The following is a 17,831-nucleotide window of genomic DNA, read 5'->3' as shown; positions in this document are numbered from 1 at the left end:
CAGAATTTTTTTTGGATGGAGACCTTACTGAAATGTTCTACAATATAAAAATAGAGTACCATCAGGTATTTGTCTACAATAATTGTGACTACAGATGACACGGCAGTGTAAAATTGGCCAGCACTGGGAAGGTTTTAGTCTGGGATAATAAGCCCAACTAGTGTATACCTAACTTCCATTTTAGCTATGGGGAAAAGTGGGTGCTGGGTGCGGTGAATGTGAGTAATATAGTGTGAAGTGGTTGATTTGCACACTGTTCTTTTTCAAATGATGCAGCAGCAAGCTCCAAACAAAAGGTAGAATAAACAACAGATGGTCAACAACAAGTAAATGCTCTGCTTTAAGCACCCCAAACTTTAAAAAGACTATGTCAACATAAAAATAAAAAAACCCACAAAGGAAGTAAAAAAATCCAATATACAACCCCTGAAACAAAAGCCCACTTTATTATTAAGGGAAGCCTTGCATCAAGTTTTATATTGACAGGGCATCCAAAAGCACCTTATTGGACATTGTAAGTCGCAGTTCAAAGACCATCATCTCAAACCCACAGAATTTACCTCAAACCTATGGTAGTGGTGATCCTGGATCTCATCGCTATCTCTGACCATCTCCTGTAGCATGTCTGCACCATCTCTTGTAGCAAACCCATAGTTTTGACCATCTCCTGTTGTATGTCTGCAGTCTCTGACAACTTTCTGTAGTATTGCATTCAATAAATATTATGTGTGTCCCTTTGGTGCTATCAGGCACCGTTACTAAATCCAGGACCCTGCATTCACTATATCTGGTCTCCCACAGTACACAGAACATGGAAATGCAATCATTTTTGTCAGGTCTTTTTTTCTCGGAAAATAGGTACAAGAACTCAATCACAACCCCCCCACCCCCATCCCTTACACACACCCTCCAAACTGCATCAAATAGTGGGTGTGGTCAAATTTCACTAACAATGGGAGGGTCTTAACAGGGTCATTAAATACCAGGAGTGCATTATGTACAGAGTGCAGAGTTCATGGAGGGGTTACACACAGACTGCAGAGTTCAGGGTGTGCTATGTAAATATGGCAGATTTCAGGGGTGCGCTACACACAGAGTGCAGAATTCAGCCTTCTTCCACAGCTGCTTATCTCTGCATCCCCCATCCACATTTCACATTTACCCCTCTTCAGCTCTGACATCTGCATGTCACTTGTAAGTATAGAAGCTGGACTTTTGTGTTTTCAAGTAATAGTGGTCAGCAGGGAGCAGAGGGCCTGAAAAAAAAGCCCTGGTCTTGGTAAATATAAACTGCTAAATACTTTTTCTCATCAGCAGTTAGAGCAGTCTCGTGACTTGTATCAGTGACTGGTTAAAGTTTGTAGGGGGAGTTTTCATTCTACTCTGACTGTCCTATAAAACTGCAATACACACCAAAATGAGCATGTGCAACTTGTCCCCTACCGTCTGTATTATCTGGAGATGAGCTGGAAACACTGGAAGAAGGGGAGAATCAGAAAAGACAGGATCAAACAGCCTTTTTACACAATGCAGAGGATTAACCCCCTAGGTTCCACAGTGAATATACCAAGCATGCTTTACCGCATATACAGACTGATTTTACTGTTGTGGGTTTAGTAACACTTTAAGGACCCCTATTTCAAGAAAGTTGACTACCATCGATTTTAGCCTTATAGAAGAAAATGTGTAGTGGCGATGTATGTACAATTTTGTGCCTATTCTGGCTTAGAATTCTCAAGGTTCTTGTTTCAATCAGGGGATGGAGTATACATATAGTTGGGCAAGAATGCATGTCTACCCATCACACAGCCAGTATTGACCTGGCTTCAAAGCCCTTCATCGGGATTAGGGTTACATCTCCGTGGGAAACTGACCAAGGAAGTAGCACTTTGGAAAACATGTTTCTTACCACTGACTGCCGAAAGTGGACCAGTAGCCCTTTAACTGGCCAGGTGACCTGGCTGTGTACAGCAAGCAGGATCCTTTTGTACATCTAAAAGGTATTCAATTGGTAAAATTGATGATTACTTTCCTGTATTGTAATGTCTACACTTGTCCTATATGCATGTACGCATTTGCTTTATTGTCATGCTGACTATGTTTATACTACCGATATACAGATAATTAATAAAGTTCTTTCATTTGTAAAATTGTTAAAATTAACATTTTGGGTTCTAGAAAAGTTTATGTGACGTAAACCACTCAACTGATCAGGGGAAAGGTGTTTCTTTTTTTATCACGCTACTTGTGTAGACCCAAGCTAATGGTGCATGTAGACATTAAATGACATACAAAGAATAGGATTATCATAGTGTAGTGCTGGCAGCCATATACAGGGGTTGTTGTGGAACAAGAAGAGTCATAAACCTTGCTTGATCTTTTTGCCAGGGTCAGCCATAGGCTTGGCTCCTTCCATTTCCATTACCCTAAACAGAAGCACTCATGTGACTTGATTGTTCTTGAAACGGGCTCAAGAGTCATCATGAGATGGTCTAATTACGCATGTGTGTCCAAGTGTTCTCTAACGTCTATGGCCAGTTTCAATGTCTGGCTCTACTATGACAAGGAATGGAACTGCGCAATTCCCCAGCCTGGGAGTGAAAACAGCTGGCATGTTTGTTTGGTGACATATATGGCTTTATTTACATGGATTTCAGATCAACAGAAGAAATTCCTGAATCAACTCCGGTAATGGGTGGGAGGGGGCCTTGTAAGAGCCAACTCATGGGTTTTATTCTGTGTTCTGTTTCCTGGGAAGATTTGGATACATTCCAGGTGCAAATTCCTACTAACACTTTGTGGACTTTTTTCCTCTTAAATGGTTTACCAGTTGCATTTTTCTATTTTGGGGGTGCAGCTTCCTGTGGGCATTGCCTCATATTTCTTCCCCATATGTCTTTAAACCTTTGCTAATAGTCATGATAACAAAAGCAATAATATTACTTTGCCAGTTATGAAAAATTTTGATTTTCGATAGTCCCTATGCAAATACCAATGCACAAAACTACTACTGCAATAATCCTAATATCAAATTGGATACTTGGAAAAAATACAAGCAGGGCCCTAAAGTAAACTATCATCAATTTACTTCATACTATACACAGATTTCAAAAGCCATAAGTCAATATTCGTTTAAAAAACTGAAATAAATAAATAGGTGGTAGCTTATGTTTTCTAAACAGGCCTGTAAAATGATAACTAGAATGTGATTGGTTGCCATGCACAATACTCTCCCATCTCTTCCATTCATTGATTTCAAATGACAGGTCACATATTTGGCATGCACGCAATGTGTGCATTGTTTTATGCAATGTATTTGTAGTTATTAAACAGTTTAATCAAATCAAGGTTGAAGCTGTACTCCAGGCAAACAGCTAAATACACACAAAATAAACATATAGGAAATGCTTTACCAAAGGATGTTTATTTTGGTCCTCTCAGTCCTAAGATGTACACAGTCCCGTCACATAGCATGGTCAGTTGCTAACCTCACTTATCTCTCATGCACTTAAGCAACACTATTGGCTGACTTCCCAGAGCTACTCCAGGCTCTGAAAGAATCCTGACCATATTTTCGGGATCCACCCAGCTGCCTGATTGATAGCTGGCTCCAGGTCTCAGTGGATGGCTGACAGCGGAAGCCAGCTGTGCAACCCCCTCTCCAGCCTGGTGCTCCAGTGAGCGCTGGAGGGGGCAGATCCGTGAGCAGAGTAACTTATAGTCACCACTCTCCTCTCTGAAAGACTGAGAGCTGAACGATCTGCGGTCATGTGATAGCTCAGTTCTCAGTGTTATGCCTTGTATACACGGTCGGACATTCAGACAACAAAATCCTTCGGATTTTGTGGCAAACTAGTCTTGCATACACACGGTTGGACAAAGTTGTCAGAAAATCCAATAGTTCGGAACGAGGTGACGTTCGTTATGTACGATGGGACTACGTAGAGGCTAGTAGCCAATAGCTTTGGTCTCGTAATTTAATCTGAGCATGCGTGGCACTTTGTCCGTTGGAATTCTCTACAAACGATCTGAAAAAGTCCGATCGGATTTTGTTGTCGGAAAATTTTAGATCCGGCTCTCAAACTTTTTCCGTTGGGATTTCCGATGGAAAAAGTCCAATAGAGCCCACACGGATTTTCCGACAACATAATCCGATCGGTCCTTTTCCTTCGGAAAATCCGACCGTATGTACAGGGCATTATGCCCTATACACACGGACAGAAATACCGATGGAAAAAGTCAGATCGGATTATGTTGTCGGAAAATCCGATCATGTCTCTATCAGACTTTTTCTGTCGGATTTTCTGACGCACAAAGTTTGAGAGCAGGATCAAAAATTTTCCGACAACTAAATCCGATCGCATAAATTCCCATCGTGTGTAGACAATTCCGACGGACAAAGTGCCATGCATGCTCACAATAAAATAAGAGACAAAAGCTATTGGGTACTGGCCCGTTTATAGTCCCGTCGTACGTGTTTTACATCACCACGTTCATAACGATCAGATTTTCCGACAACTTTGTGCGACCGTGTGTATGCAACACAAGTTTCGGACAAAATCTGTCAGAAAAAATCGGATGGATTTTGTTGTTGGAATGTCCGACCGTGTGTACAGGGCATTAGAGTTGGTGTGGGACAGCTGCAGCATCACACCGATACTGCAGCACTGATGTACAGTAAGTATGTGTTTTTTTTTCTATACCCCAAATTCTCCTTTAAAATACACTTAAAGTATAACTAAAGGCAAAACCTTTCTCTTTAGTTTTGAATAGAATGTAGATAGATGGATTAGAACCCCTGTCAGGTTTTTATTTATGTCTGTGCCCCCAATTAGAGAGAATCTCCCTCTCTATTTGTCCTGTTTACCACAATCATTAAAAGTGAAAGCAAAAGAAAATTCCAAGTTTTGGGTTGTCCCCAGAAAAGTAATAGAAGGAAAATCTAGGTAAGTATTGTAACCTGGGGGGGGGGGGGGGGGGGGGGGAGGAATTCACAATTCACCTAATTTGTAGGGATTTCTTCTCACTTTCTGTTTTGGCTACGGGACAGGAAGTGAAGGGAAATATCTCCAATGGAAAACAGATGGCAAAAAATAAACTGACAGAGGTTATCACCCTCCCTTTCTCTATCCAAAATGAAAATAAAAAAATGTTGCCTATAGTTCTACTTTAAAAGCCTCCTTCACACTGGGCTTACTAAAGCATATGCCCATGGAGGTCCGCGTTTACCCACACAGGTGTTGCGTGCATCTTAGGGTTGCCCCCTGTCAAGGATTCACCCGGACAGTTTGGGTATTGAATCCTGTGTCCGGGTTTTAGACCACCTGAAACCCGGACACATTATTCAGACCAGACCATGGCTTCCCAGCAGGTTTGCTGGCTGCAGTTGTCTAAGTTGAGAGTGTCCGTTACACTCTTTTTCACACTGCCCAAAGCCAGCACTAACAATACTAACAATCCACGTCCCCCACACTGACAGAAGAGGGGAAAGGGCTCGATCTGCTCCTCTTCCTCCCACCCCTACCCCTCTGTATCTAACCACATTCCAATTCCCGGCGCTGTGCCTCAGAAAAGGAAAGTGGAGGTGGGAAGTTTTAAGCCCAACAGTCGCAGATACATCTGGATGAGAGGTGCTGACTTCCAAGGCGTAAGTGAGCTCACCATTCATCCCTGTCTATGTCTGAAGTCTCCCCCCTTCTCTCTCCTGCCTCTGAGTGAGTACACTAAGGTAAATCAGAGTTCTCAGAGCACCCTTTACATCAGAGTTTGCCTTTACACCAGAGGCCTCAGTGTTCCCCCTTACATCAGAGCCCTCTCCGTACATCAGAGTTCTCAGTGTTCCCCCTTAAATAAGGGTTCCAAGAGCATCCTTTATATCAGAGTCCCCAGGGTTCTCCCTTACATCAGAGTCTGCAGGGTCCCCCCTTACAGTGTAACAGAACTCTGCTAGTTCAGATATAAGGAGGGCTCTTGTGATTAACTTTATATGATTAGAAACGTTATTTAAAGTGGGAGTCCGCCGTTTTGTTTTTTTTTAAGCCAGCAGCTACAAATACTGCAGCTGCTGACTTTTAAAATAATGACACTTACCCGCCCAGCGCGCCCGCGATGTCGGCACCCGAAGCCGATCTCTTGATCGTCTCTCGGGTGCTGCCGCCGCCATCTTGGGTATAGGAATCAGGAAGTGGAGCCTTGCGGCTTCATTTCCCGGTTCCCTACTGCGCATGCGCGAGTCGCGCTGCACAATAAGGATGGTCCCCGCTGTCTCTGGGATCCGTGTGTTTCCCAGCAGACAGCGGGGGACCTTCGGAAAGGGGCGTAGATTCTGCGGAAAGGGGCGTACCTTCTGCAGATATCTATGCCGGAAGTGGGTGCAGATACCTGTACTGTACAGGTATCTGCACCCCCCTCCCCCCTGAAAGGTGCCAATTGTGGCGCCGGGGGGGGGGGAGGGTTCCAATGAGCGGAAGCTCCACTTTAGGGTGGACCTCCGCTTTAATTGCAAAATATATGTATAGTTTATACTGTAAAAATAAATTGCTGTGCTCCGCTAAAGTGTTTGGGTTTGACTTGAAGAAAAGGTGGCAACCCTAGTGCATCTACGAGTGTGTGCTTTAGTACACCCTGTGTGAATAAGGCCTAAATGTAACTGTGCGCACTGGGGAAAATAAAAATGACATCAATTATGCAGACTGTCACTTACAGTAACTCAGCAGTTTTTGTTTTTCTGGGTCTCCTTGTAACCTAGTTTTATTACCTGTTCATCTTGCCAATAGATCTGTTTTGTTTTTTTCACTTCCTGTAATAGGCCAAGCTGTCCAGCTTGTGAAAAATGGGTTTGCTTACAAAAGTCAGTTTGTATACTTATGGCTTAAACTTTTTTTCTTTTTTTTTTTTAACCAAAAGGCAAGAAAATATTGCTGTAACTGTTTGAAAAGTGTTAGGTAAAGCTGGACTTTGATTAGCCTGTCGTTTTCCTAAATTGGAGCTTCATTCTGCAAAATGACTTACACTGTCTGCCTCTTGGGCTGAATTCTTAATTTTTTTATTTTTGTACTTTTTTTTTTACATTTTTTTTTTATCACTTTTATTCCTATTTCAAGGAATGTAAACATCCCTTGTAATAGGAATGGTGTGTGACAGATATTCTTTATGGAGAGATGGGAGGTCAATAAGACCCCACATCTCTCCTCCATACTGGAAAGCATGAGGTCGGGAAAAATAATTCACCGATCTCATGCTGACAGCCATGATTGCGGCTTTGTTTATTTCCGGGAACCCGGGCGTGACATCATAACGTCACGTCCAGGCCTCCGACGGTCATAGAGATGACCAGTGACCATCTGGTCACCGGAAATCTCTATGCTCTTCATCCGGCGGCAAGCAATTCTTTCTCCGGGGGCCCCGATGGCCCGGGATAGCCCGGAGAAGCACCGGATGGCGGCGGGGGAGGGGGGGGGCATCCCATCCCACCGCCTTTAAGAGCGATCAAGCAGTGGAACTGCCGATATGATTGTTCTTATTGTGCACAGAATCGCCGGCCTGAAAGAATGATATCTGAATGATGCCTGTAGATGCAGGCATCATTCAGATATTCCCACTCAATATCAAGGGCGTCATATGATGCCCTTAGTATTGAAGTGGTTAAAATTGCGCACACTTGTTGAATGCCGCCAAACTTCAGTATTTAAAAATCTCCATAGGCGACGCTTACATTTTTTTACAGATTACATGTTTAGAGTTACAGATGAGGTCTAGTGTTAGAATTATTGCTCTCACTCTAACGTTCACAGCATATGTAACCTCTGTGTATCTGGCTCTGATACTAGCCAACCTCACCGCACGTCCCTGGTCTTCACATATCCCAGGAGGCTGCAGAGTGGAGCATCATTATGAGTCCTACTTCCAGGACCCCTGGAGGCACCTGCCTGATGAGAATGAAGATGGCAGTGTGGGGACAAGGTTCTGACTCCTGAATAACAGATTGCTGCTTGGCGGGAGAGTATTTTTATTTTATTTTTTTTTTAAAGAGAAACCAGCATAATGCCTTGTACACGTGGTCGGACATTCCGACGACAAAATCCGTCGGATTTCTTCTGACGGATTTTGGCCCAAACTTGTCTTGCATACACACGGTTGCACAATGTTGACGCAAAGTCCAATCGTTCAGAACGAGGTGATATACAACACGTAAGACAGGGCTAAAAAGAGGCCAGTAGCTTTTGTCTGGTAATTTATTCTGAGCATGAGTGGCACTTTGTGCGTTAGAATTGTCTACACACGATCAGTATTAAAACAATCCGATTTTGTTGTGGGAAAAATTTTTGATCCAGATCTCAAACTTTGTGTATCGGAAATTCTGACAGAAAAAGTCAGATGGAGCCCACACACGATCGGAAAGTCTGACTATGTGTGCAGGGCATAAGACTAGGTTCACCCTTCACACACTGGGGGTGCGGGAATGTGTGTAAATCGCACATGTTTCTGCACTTGTAGGCAAGACGTACTGCTCTTATGTAGAAGCGCATGTCTGCCATTCATTTTTAATGGCACCCCCACGCATCTGAAAATGCAGAGCATGGTTTAAAAGCACCATGAGGTTTTAGTGTGGCTTTGATTTTGAAAAGGTGTAGGGACCTTTTTTTTGCATTTCCCGCAGGTACAGTAGCCCAGTCAGATGAATGGCCTGCTGTGCCAGCACAAACTTGGCATTCAGGAAATGGCTAGATGTGAACCTAGCCTAACAGGTAAGGGGTGGTGGGGACAGGGGGAGTTAAGTTTCTCTCAAAAGTCCATTTAAAACTAATTGTACATTGAAAGACCCTTATACACGACCAGAAAATTTAACACAAAAAACACTTTTGAAGCGACCGTACGATGCTCTTAGATTGTAAGCTCTAATGAACAGGGCCCTGTATCAAATTGTAATGTAACTATAATGTCTGCCTTCAGTGTGTTAAGTGCTAAGCAAACTGTTGGTGTTATATAAATCCTGTATAATAATAATAATAATAATAATCTGATCATTAGTAGCTTGAGTCCGAAATTTTCCAAAGGGACAAACACAAACAATTTTCTCATACGATACTAGAACGTACGATTTGTGTTTAATCAGTACAGTTTTCTTCCAAATATACAATTCTAATACAATATAACACATTACATCACTTCCACGTTTTTATTCTGTCGTATGAGAATTTTCATACTTTAGTAACCTTTTAATTTTCTATTTGGAGTCTAGCATGCAAAAAAAAAACAGATAATCATTTATAATCTAATCGTGTGTATTAGGCTTACCCTGTCCACAGGCTGACAACACAGTGTGATTTCACTTTAGAATGAATAGTGTTGTCACCTTATTGCAGAAAGTGAAAAACTTCCTGAGCCAACAAAACTATGATACAGAGGGTAAAAACAAAAACAATCTATTAATGCTGGTGAGAGGCAGCGTCACATTGTATATGTCATTTTATGTTTTGCTTGTAGTTTTTTTTTTTTTTTTTTTTTATATATATGCAAATAACTGCATTCATTGTTTTTATATATATATATATATATATATATATATAGATATATATATAGATATATATATATATATATATATATATATATATATATATATATATATATATATATATCTGCCTGGAGTTCAGCTTTATCACATAGCCATATGAATACACTAGGGCTTATTAATTGCGCAAGCAGTGTATAAAAATAGTGGTGTTATCTATTGTAATCATGTACAGTATATATGTGTACTATTATTTTCTAGCATGAACCAGAAAAAAAACCCTTCTGGGTTCATAACAGTAAAGATCAGATCACATGTCTGAGTAAGTATAGAGTGGGTAAGAGCATAACTGAACAGCAATATGTAATAACTCATTCAAAGACTCTTAGTAAAATTACAACAACATCATGTCTTCCTTCAACGGGAAATGATTAACACCCTTGTAACATTTTTAGCGCAGCCTTCCAATTGTTTTGGAGTCCAGGACTAGTCAAACCTAGTGACACTCTATGTCAGTCTGCTCATACTGTGTATGTCTGATTCTGTGTTGTGACTTTCTGTTATCAGTACATCTGTCTGCACTGTCATGTCTACTGGCTTTGCTGGGTTTCATTTGAATTCACTGTAACTCAGGGATGCTTGTGAGAACTACTGTATTAGTATTAAGCCATCAAGTGTTTGCTTATCAACCTATTAGCACTGGTGATTTAGTAGTAAACCATGGCATTTAATAAAAAAAAATAAAAAAAATTTCATTCAAGGCAATGGCATGATGTGCTAGTTTGCATCGGATACTAGCACATTATGAAATGGTTACCTTAGAACGAAGCACTCCAGCGGCACCCTATCACTGCTGACAGGGCTTCCATCTTCAACCGGTCATCCTTCCAGGTTCACAGGCTCCAGCAGCTCAAATGGCGCAACAATGTCACTGTCGCACATGCGCCCTGGAGTCACAGCCACGGCACAGTGCTCTGAAGGCACGTGTAACGTCAAGGGTGATGTCACCAACTGCCAAAAAACAAATATCTCCTAAACAGTGCACATTGTGACTGCTGTCCTCTCTGTGACCAAAGCTACAGATTTATATGGCGTGGACATTCATCAACACTGTGTTAATGATGGTGATATTATTGTTTTATTTTGCAAGTTAGGGACAGGTTTATTATCTGTAAACAAGTTGCATAAATGATTTTAATAAGTGCACCTAAAAATGCTCCTTTGCACCTTTTAGCTCTGCCATAGATGTGTTTATTTTGGACAGAGTAGAGATGGATTAGAATACCAGTTAGGTTTTTATTATTATTATTTTAATGCCCCTGTTACACATAGACAGCATTAAAAGGAAAGTAAAAGAAAATGCCAAATTTTGAGTTTTCCCCAAAAAGTGATAGAAGGGAATTCTTCCAATGGGCACACTAGTTCTGGTGACCTTGGGGGGGGGGGGGGGGGAGGGACAAGGGATCCCCTTTGCAGGGATTTCCTCTCTTTCCTTTTTTAACTATGGGACAGGAAGTGAAGGTAAATCTTCTCAAGGGGACACAGATGGCAAAAAAAAATTACAAAACTTCCAGGGATTATAACCCTCCCTTACTCTATCCAAAATAAAATAAAAGTTTTGCCCATAGTTCCACTTAAAGGAGAAGTCCAGCCTCCTTGCGCTCACAGGAGTGTAATTCGTTTTGCACTTCTATGACTCGTTTTCAGCAGAGAGCGGTTTGAAGTCCGCTCTCTGCTGATGTCACAAGTTCAGTCAAGGCACCATGTCATCCTGGCTTCCAAAGTCTGGATCCGCCAGGGGCCTGGACTGAGACGCCCCCCCCCCCCCCCCCCTCCACAGCTCAGCTCTCCAATGAGCATGTTGGAGCAGAGCAGGAGAGATGCGGACTGACAGTCAGCATTTCTCTGCTCCGGGAGGGGAAAGAACCGAGCCATTGGTGGTGTTCAGTGGCTCGGTTCTCAGTGAAGAGGCGGCGTGGGACAGCTGCAGCATCGGACTGATGCTCCATCTACATAGGTAAGTATGAATAAAAAATAAAAAAAATACTTCACTTTTAATGCATTCTATACATTAAGGTGAAAACTGCCCCACTACCTGTTACCGCCATCCCTGAACACTTAGTTGACCCCGCCACTGATCCAACGCTGTTCTGTATGCAGCATGTCTCCTTCTCTTTCTCTTCACACAGAACATACAGGCAGCAGGGGGAGCTATAGGCTTGGGGGCATGGCCAAGCCATGCTGTTTGTGTCTATGGACGTACACACCCCAGCTTCGAAGTGTGCCCACACAGGGTAGGAAAATAATTTGCAAATATGAGCTGACTCCAGATTTGGAGGTTAGGAATCGCTCTGTGAAATGCTGTTGCAAAGAGCACGTAACTATAACCTCTTTTTTTCAATAAAAAAAAAAATATATATATATATATATATATCTCATTTGCAATCACCATAGGCATGCACACAGAGTGTGCCAGGCGTGCCTAGGCACACCCTAATCACCTAGTGTGCATTAGCATTATTGCTCTGTGTGGCAGCGGGGAGATGGGAACAATTTCTCTCTTACCGGCTCTGCCATAAAAGAAGTGCTTAGCACTTTTCTTTTTTCACGATGCTGGCAGGGAGATCAATGTGCCCGGACCATATATACAGTCTGTAGACACACACGTATGTGTGTTTGAGCTTTGGGGTGCACATCCTAATGCAATAGACGGTCGCACACCTATGGCAATCATTTTAAATTAACTCTCAAAGGAGGTGTTTGCAATTGCAGCAGAAAAAAAGAAAATAGGCAGATAGTTGCTATCTGTTCACAAAATCGAACAGAACTAGCTTCGGATGAAAAATTGACTCAGAGATTCATGCCAGAATTTTTGCACGCAGATTGCACAATACTTAATATGCAATTGTTTTAATAAATCTCTCCCTATGTTATAAAATTAATGAAATGCAGCTTGAAAATAAAGGCAATACAGATTCATTATAGTTCTGATTTTAGCTGCAGTAGTCAATCAGGCTCACAATTCTTTGACACTTCTACAGGAAGCAGAAATCCTATACACAAATGTTTCATGGATATTATTGAGCCTTCTTACTGAAATGCATTAAATCCATCTGCAGAGCTGTTTTGCACAATATGTGCAGTGCTAGGGCTCAGAGGACAATGGTGAGCTACTGAGCTGGCATAGAAAGGGTAAACCTACACAATGGACTATCTGAGACTATAGTGAGTCTTCCTGTAACCCCTGAACCACCTCTGTATCCCCCTCCTCCTTGGGAAGTACCCAGCGCTGCCTGCATGTTCCCATCTCCAGCCTCCAGCTGAACATCCTCACTTTGCTTGAATCTGCTCTTTTTCAAAGATTTTTTTTCCATTGTTTGTCACACAATGCAGGACGTCCTGCTGATGCCAAGTTCTGGCTCAATCCTTTTCCTCTCTCGCCTCCTGCATGACATATGAGATGTGACATTGAGCAGCAGTTACTCCCAGGCTCAGATAGTCCCCAGATTAGACAATGGCCCTGCCAGAACCTCACTGCAGACCCCAGCTTCCATCACTCACATACTGTAGTCCCTGGATTAGACAGAGATCCTGCCAGAGCCCCTCCGCAGAACCCAGACTCCATCCCTCATAAAATCCTCAGATTAGAAAATGGCCCTGCCAAAGTCTCTCTGCAGACCCCAACTTCCATCACTCATACCGTAGTCCCCAGATTAGACAGAGGTCCTGTCAAAACCCCACTGCAGACCCCAGCTTCCATTATTTACATAGCCTCCAGATTATACAGAGGCTCTGCCAGAAACCCAATGCAGATCTCAGCTTCCATCACTCACATAGTCCCCAGATTAGACAGTTGCCCTACCAGATCCTCAGTGCAGACCCCAGTTTCTATCATTCACATAGTCCCCAGATTAGACAGTTGCCCTACCAGATCCCCAGTGCAGACCCCAGTTTCTATCATTCACATAGTCCCCAGATTAGACAGTTGACCTACTAGAGCCCCAGTCCAGACCCCAGCTTCCATCACTCACATAGTCCCCAGATTAAACAGTTGTCCTACCAGAGCCCCTGTGCAGACCCCAGCTTCCATCACACACATAGTCCCCAGATTAAACAGTTGACCTACCAAAGCCCCAGTGCAGGCCCCAGCTTTCATCACTGACATAGTCCCCAGATTAAACATTTGACCTACCAGAGCCCCGGTGCAGACCACAGCTTCCATCACTCACATGGTCCCTAGATTCGATAGTTGCCCTCCAGAGTCCCAGTACAGACCCCAGCTTCCATCACTCATATAGACAGCAGATTAGGCACTTGTCCTCCCACATCTCATATCTATGGATAATGGCTATGAAACAAAGTCCTCACTGGTTGCTAAGGACAATCCTGTGCTTCAGTTCTGGAACTGAAGAAGTAACTGGATTCTTTCCTAAATACACATAATATAACTGGATACTAATATTTATAGGTAAGGCTGATCCAGGAAATATCTGATTGCCTTTTGGGGGTACTAGGAAGGCTTTTTTTTCCCACTGGAAAATTTTTGATTATGCTTTATTGGGGTTTCTTTCTTTTTTTTTGCCTTCTTCTGGATCAACTGTGGGTATAGGATTGTATATATGGAGGTTTTATATTTGTGTGTGTGTGTGTTTTTTTTTTAATATGTTGGTTGAACTGGATGGACTAGTGTTTTTTTTTTTCAACCAGATTAACTATGTAACTAGCTGGGAAAAGCCATAAGACATATACATATTTACTGATATATCAAGTCCAGTTAAATGTAACTAACTACACCTAGTTTATTTATTTTTTTGTTTACAAACTTTTTATTAGGTACAAACAGTGGTAGTGTTATTTTGCACAGTTTAATGTAAATATAAAGCCAAATCATTTTTACTATTCTGAATAAAGTAGAAGAGATTTAAAAATGTAATTTGTTTCTGCCATTTGTGCCTCTATCAACAGAAAGGGGTATTACTGAAATCCATAATGGAATATTACCTATACTTTAATTCCCTGTGATATTGGTAATTGTATAGTATAGATCATTGCTATTATTATTATAGATGATTTATATAGTGCCAACATTTTGCGCAGCGGTTTAGCGTGGGAATCTTCCCAATGGTGGTTTCAATCCTTCAAAATGCTATCCTAATAAATGCTTTATTCTATGTTGAACCATTCCTGAGTATATATATATATGTATATATATATATATATATATATATATATATATATATATATATATATACATTTATTTTCTTTCTTTTTCTTTTTTTTTTTTTATTATTATTATTTTATTTTTTGTTTTAGGTGGTCTCCTTCAATCCTGCAGTTCTTTATTCTCTGTATATTTCCATGTCTTCATTTTATTAGAGTCACTGTTACTTGAAAAATTCTATTTTGACCTCTTTTGTAGTAAGAGTTAATCATATTTCCCTGGATGCAGCCAGAGATCACAAATAGAATGTCTGTAGATGTGATGCTGTGATCACTTCTCCTTTTGATACATCCAGCCAATGTTTGCCTGGCCTGAGATGTATTTCTGTAGATGTGTGACACCCCCTGACCATCGCTGATTACTGCCTGCTAGCAGATGGAGCTCTCACACTGGAGGATGTCTGTGTCATCCAGCTAACATTCCTCTATGTGGTAGAATGACAGAACCTCCTGAGTCACATTTCTGGAGATCTCCCTGTAGGTTTCTCATAGTCCCCAGCTGTAATCTGATAGGTTGATTTACCAAAGGAGTAAAGATTGTTCACTTAGCAAAGTGACTTTTCACCTGGTTCAGTGTTTGTGATCAATTAAGAAAAATAAAAAAGACAGATTTTTTCATTACTTGTATATGATCGAACAAAATGCATCTACATCCTATTTACTAAACTGTAGAATGCTGGATGATGGTACTTCTATAAGTTTGATGTATGTCCTATTTGAACCTGAGGTTATACTCACCATTTGGTCTGTTTACTAAACTAAAACTTTGCTACATTAACAATCATGATTTGTCTATTAAATCAGCCACATAAATTAAATTGCATCCTGGGGTTGATTTACTAAAACTGGAGAGTGTAAAATCTGGTGTAGCTGTGCGGGGTAGCCAATCAGCTTGTTCATTAATTAAGCTATAAGACAAAGAAACCTGGTTTCTATGCAGAGCTGCCCCAGATTTTGTACTCTCCAGTTTTAGTAAACCCCTTGTGTATATGTATGTAGGGAAATGCTGATTACCATCAAGACCAATGAGATATAAGGGTTGATTTACTAAAGGGAATCCACTTTGCACTACAAATGCACTGCAAGTACATTTGAAAGTGAAATTGGAAGTGCAGTCGCTGTAGATGTGAGGGGTACATCTGAAATGAGTGGAATCTCTGCTGATTTTATTATCCAATCATGTACAAGCTAAATGCTGTTTTTTATTTTCCTTTCATGTCCCCCTGGAATCTACAGCGACTGCACTTCCAGGTTCACTCTCAGTGCACTTTTAGTACAAAGTGGATTTCCCTTTAGTAAACTTCTCCCTTCCATTCTGGTGTTTGACAAGAGAGAGCAGTAAGCTCTGTAGTCCAGGAGCTCCACTACACATGACATTAACCCCACCATGGTTCTAATGACATGTATCCCAGTATATTATTAGCAAAGGGTTAAATCGCATGCTCAAAAGCGATTAAAATCTCACATGTGGTTGAGCCCTCAGTCACTATTTCTTCATAACTCGCAATTGTCTCTCCCAGTTTCATTCTCCAGTCCAGTCGGTCTAATTCTTATTTATGGAAAGTGATCTATCATGATTTGTCTGACACTAATAATAGGGGGGCATAGAAATGCATTCATTTACCGTTACTGGCGATGTATTTATTTGCTTAGATCAGTTTAAATTTACATCGACTTATATTTTTATCGGTTTAAAATATTCTTGCATACCAGGTTTGTGTTCACCAATATGTGTGTATATGTAGTTATCTGAAAATACATGGCACTGCGATCCCCTTATATTCTGTCTGCACTACTGGATAAAAAGTAACCAAAAGAGCTCCATGCAGGGTGATGTGCCCAGGAGGGGGGTCTGTAGGGGGAGCCATGCCACCATTACTGCCCTGGATAGATACAACCACATACATACAGTAGATGTTTTTCCAGAACTAAAAACTAAGCAGTGATTGCCCAGTGATCTCCAGCAAATTCACAATGGACTTTGGAACGTTCTTATTTTAGCAATGATCTGATCTGTATAAAGTGACAACAGTCTCCAGTTAACTAGCAAATCTAGAAGACAAGTGGATCATAATGGAATTTATCTATCTATCTATTTACATATTTGTTTACTTATTTTTTTTACACGTGTATATTCATAAAATGTTGCTTTTAGGCAGCAACTGTACAATCCTAGAACTGATTGTCACTGTTATAACTGATAGCAGATGATTCCTAGAACGTGCTACTCTATAATTGTAGCTATAAAGAAAGGGTAATGATAGGACTGATCTTTTACTTTATCAGAAGAAATGATAGGACTGATTATAACTGATAGCGTCAGTGCTATCATTATCCTTCTATCACCAGCAGTTGAATGATGGAGAAGTTATTGCTTCTCTATTATTGTAGCTATGAAGAAGAATAACGATAGGACTGACTGTTACTCTATGATGTGATAATAGGATGATCGCTACTCCCTATCCGATTGTTATTGTGTTCCTGGAGCTGATCGATATGATATGATAGCAATGATTGTTACTCTTTTTGATAGGAGCATAAAGGACTTGCTACTATTTGCTAGAAGGATAGTCATAGGGTTGATTGTCACTCTATCTGAAAGAAGAAAAATAATGATTGTCACTCTATCTGATAAAAGGATAATGATAAGAATGGTTGCTACCCTATCTGATAAGAGGATATTGATAGAAATGATTGATACTTTATCTGATAAGAGGATATTGATAGAAATGATTGCTGCTTTATCTGATAAGAGGATATTGATAGAAATGATTGCTGCTTTATCTGATAAGAGGATATTGATAGAAATAACTGTTACTCTATCCCTGGAGCTGGTAGAGAGAGAATGATGGGAATGATTGTTCCCCTGTCTGATAAAAGGATATTGATAAGAATTATTGTTACTCTGACTCTGGAGTTGATAGAGAGAGAATGATGGGAATGATTGTTCCCCTGTCTGATAAAAGGATATTGATAGGAATTATTGTTACTCTATTCCTGGAGCTGATAGAGGGATAATGATGGGAATGATTGTCCCCTGTCTAATAAAAGGATATTGATAGGAATTATTGTTACTCTGACTCTGGAGTTGATAGAGGGA

Source organism: Lithobates pipiens, unplaced genomic scaffold, assembly GCF_037356315.1.
Source record: "Lithobates pipiens isolate NorthernLeopardFrog02 unplaced genomic scaffold, aLitPip1_a1.2 Scaffold_16, whole genome shotgun sequence".
In the NCBI taxonomy this organism is placed as follows: domain Eukaryota; kingdom Metazoa; phylum Chordata; class Amphibia; order Anura; family Ranidae; genus Lithobates; species Lithobates pipiens.
The sequence above is the reverse complement of the archived record's forward strand: the minus strand, read 5'-3'. Positions refer to the sequence as shown.